A 4,265-nucleotide genomic window follows, 5' to 3' on the forward strand; every position below is an offset into this window, starting at 1 on the left:
TAGTTATAGGGCTATTCAAATGATCTCTTACAAATTGGATGAGTTGTGGTAGTTTTAATGGGTGGGGCAGGTGGTCCGTTTTGTCTGAGTTGTCAGATTTATACATGTAGAGTTATTCATAGCATTCCCTTATTATTTCCTTGATGTCTGTAGCCTCTGTAGTAATATCCCCTGTTACCTTTCTGGTATTGGTAATTTGTGTCATCTTTCCTTTTCTTTTTTTTCTTGGTAGCAGACTACCAATTTTATTGATCTTTTGAAAGAATCAGCTCTTTGTTATATTAATTTTCTCTTTTATTTTGTTTTAGATTTCAGTGATCTCTGCAGTTATTTCCTCGGTGCTTTTGATTTATTTTGCTCTTTTTCTAAGTTCTTAAGGTAGGAGATTAGATTATTGATTTGAAATTTTTAAGATGTATGATTTAGTGCTACAAATTTCTTTCTCCCCATTGCTTTAGCTAGTCCCACAAATTTTAATATTTTGTGTTTTTATTTTCATTCAGTTCATTGTATTTTCTTAATTTGAGACTTCCTCTTTGATCCCAGGATGATTTAGTAGTATCTTGTTTAGTTTCTAGGTGTTGGAGATTTTCCTGTTATCTTTTTGTTTTTTCTAATTTGAGTCCATTGTGGTCAACACACTCTGAATTCAGTTCTTTTAAATTTGTTGAGGTTTGATTTAGGTTTCAGCTTGTGATCTATTTGGTATAAGTTCTGTGGGCACTTGAATGTATTTTGCTGCTGTTGGGTCTAGTGTTCTATAAATGTCAGTTAGATCTTGTTGGTTGATGTTTTTACTGAATTTTTCTGTATTCTTGATTTTCTGTCTAGTTGTTCAATCAGTTGATAAGAGAGGAGTTTTTAAAAGTCTAAACTATGGTTGTGGATTTGTGTATTTTTTTAGTTCTATAAATGTTTGCTTCACATATGCAGCTCTGTCGTTTGATGCATCCACATTTAGGATTGCTATGCATTCTTAGCCCCTTTTATCATTATATAATGTCCCTCTCATCGTTGGTAATTTTCTATGTGCTGAAGTCTACTTTATCTGATATTTATGCAACTACTCTTGCTTTCCTTTGATTCATGTTTAAATGATATATGTTTTCTATTCTTTTGCTTTCAACTTGTCTGTGTCATTATATTGGAAGTAGATTACTTATAATAGCATGCAGTTGGATCATGGTTTTTAATTTACTCTGCCAGTCTCTATTTTTTAATTGCTATATTTAGACCATTTACATTTAATATAATTATTGATGTAATAATGCTTTTCTGTTTGTTCTCTTTGTTTCTGTTTTTATTTTCTTGCCTTCCTGTGAGTTACTTGAACATTTTTACAGTTCCACTTGGATTTATCGACAGTATTTTTAAGTGTATTTTTTTTGCATAGCTCTCCTATTGTTTCTTCTAGATATTACATCATATTTTATATTTTTTATATATACATACACATAACTTATTTTAACATTTTGAATGGAATATAGAAACCTTATTTCCCTTTACTCTCCCCCATTTATCAGTGTTATAATTTTTACTTCAGCTGTCAAATATAATTTAAGAAACTCAAGAGGAGACAGATAGCCTATTGTATTTACATATTTTCGCTCATTATGTTCTTCCTTCAAGATTTTTCAAGATTCCTTTAATTGTTACATTTTGGTTTAGAGAACTTCCTTTAGCCATTCTTTTAGGATATATATGCTGATGAAAAACTAAGTTTTTTTTCAACTTCGAATGTCTTGTTTTCCCTTTCATTCCTGAAGGATCGTTTCATTGAGTATACAATTCTAGTTTGAGAGTTCTTTTTTTTCTGTACTTGAAAAGTATTGTTCTACTTTCAGGTCTCCATGGTTTTTGATGACAAATCTGCTGTCATTTTTCTGTGTCTCCTTTCAAGATTTTTTTCTTTGTCTTCAGTTTTCACAAATTAAATATCACATTGTCAGGTGGATTTCTTTAGGTTTATTCTCTTTGGAATTTATACAGTGTTTTGAAGCTATAAGTTTATGTCTCTTGCCAGCCTTGGGGAGTTTTCAGCCATTATTTTTTTGAATACTTTTTCATTCTCTCCCTCTTTCCTTCTAGGACTCTGATGGCACAAATTCATGATCTCTTGTTATTGTCCTATAGGTCTCTGATGCTCTTTTCCTTTTTTCCCTTCATTTTAATTGTTCAAATTTGATAATTTTTATTGTTCTTTCAGTTCACTTATATTTTTCTTTGGTCCACTCCATTCTGTTGTTGGGCCCATCCATCCACAGAGCTTTATACTTCAGTCGTATTTTTCAGTTACGATATTTTTATTGTGGTTCTTTATTTTTTCTATTTTTTTCAGAGACTTAATTTTTTTTTTTTTTTTTTTTACTGATGCTTTGTTTTTTCATTTGTTTCAGGCATGTTTGTACTTCATTGCAGCAATTTTATGAAGATTTCTTTGAAAAATCTTTGTCAGAGAATTCTAATAGTTTTGTTATCTTGGTATTGGCATCTGATTTTTTTTTTGTTCATTTGAGAACTTACTGGTTCTTTGTATGACATGATTTTCAATTGATACTTGGAGAATTTTGTATAATGAGATTCTGGAATTAATTGCTACATAATAGTTATTGTATATTTATATTCAAACATTTTTACATGTTTTGTAAATATAAACTATAACATGTTTATTTACAAATAAATACAATATAAAATTATTATAAACTTTATTTCATGCTTTTCTGTTAGCTGCCTTTGTTAGGTGCTTTTCTAGCATGACTGTTCTGGCATGTGAAGAGGGGAGAGGCACTGTTTCTTTGCTGTCAAGTGGAGTTAGAAGTTCAGATTCCCGACTTGGCCTCTGTTGACATCGAAGGAGTTTGGAAAGAAGCACCTTGTTACTGCGGGGTGTGGGTGGAAGTCCAGATTTTCCATGTGATCACCATACTGTTAGGTCTCTTCTGACATCACCTAAGTGGTTGTGGACTGCATACTGGCAGACGGGGATGAAAGTCTTGTCTTTGAACTTGGCCTTTTACTTTGATATACTACCCTGGTGGGGCCATTGAAGTACTTTGTTACAGAACGGCAAAGGTAGAAGTAGCTCCCCACTTGGCTTTTGTTGGCATGGGTGGAGATAGGGCTGCAGTTTTTTTCTGTGGTTTTTGGCTGGAGGAGAGTGGTTACTGTCTGAAAATTTTCTGTCTTGTTAGAGTTCCTCTTTCCTGCTCTGTTGGTTAGGGAGAACAGGCTTTTGTTGGGACTTTTTTGGACTCTGCCTTTTGGTTCTTTTGTTTGCAGGTTTTTTCAGCTTCCATTTGGTGGGATGTAAGGCTAAAATCAAACAAACAAACAAAAAACCCCCGGGGCTTTCACCACCGTCTTGCTCCTTGGGTCTTGGGGTTTCTAGCTCATCATCTGCCTTCTTTCCAACTTTCAGATACTTATGTTTGTTTTATATACAATGTCCAAGGCTTTCAGTTATACTTAGTGGGAAGTATAGGGAAGAATATGTCTTTTCCATCTTCTCTTCATAGCATTTTTTTATTGTAAATAAAAATCTTGTTTAACTACTACTATCTTCATAATTTTGCTAGCAACGGCATAGAATAATAATTTCATTATGGTCTTGTATCTAATATCAGTTGACTATCTAAATCATATAAATCATACGTCTCAAGGAAATATATATAAGATGGTAAAGGGGCAGATAAATAGGAATGTGAATTGCAAAAAATAATTTATTAATTTTAAGAAATTTCCTTCTTTTGTTAAATTGAAAGATGGAAATAATTTAAATACATAGTGCTTCTGTTTCTTTAACTTTATTTTTAGTTTCTCTTAACTTAAAATATATTATTTTGTTTATGAATAAATACTCTTAAAACTATTGATTTTATTATAAATTTAAGTATTAGCATTCATATTTGGGCCCTTGGAATTAAGTTGACAGGCTATATTGACAGTTGTGTAGTGGAGTTTTCTACTTGCTTGATTTGAAGAAGCATTTTAGTATTGCATTCTATGTGTAATACTATTGAAGTTGATTTCAGAGTCCCTTAAAAAGTTTATACACTAAAAAAAGAAGTTAATTTTAGGAAGGAAATAAAACCAAACCAAACTAATTTTCTCTAAATGTAAAAGTTTGTTATCTTGAAAAAAATGAATATAAAGGCATTACTTTCAGTGAGAAGTTGGTAGGTGATATAAAAGAAAATGTCCCATTATAGATACTCTTTTTCAAACTTTCAGGAACACTAATGGAATATTTTCTTAAGCTGTAAATG

At 31.7% G+C, this 4,265-nt stretch overlaps 1 protein-coding gene across 4 annotated transcripts in view; it reads left to right on the top strand.

Annotated features, from left to right (window-relative positions):
* CEP85L (centrosomal protein 85 like) overlaps window positions 1-4,265 on the top strand; it is a 129,568-nt gene that overhangs the window by 20,242 nt on the left and 105,061 nt on the right. The gene's annotated exons all lie outside the window — the stretch shown is intronic.

This window comes from Pteropus vampyrus, unplaced genomic scaffold (genome assembly GCF_000151845.1).
Source record: "Pteropus vampyrus isolate Shadow unplaced genomic scaffold, Pvam_2.0 Scaffold43, whole genome shotgun sequence".
In the NCBI taxonomy this organism is placed as follows: Eukaryota; Metazoa; Chordata; class Mammalia; order Chiroptera; family Pteropodidae; genus Pteropus; species Pteropus vampyrus.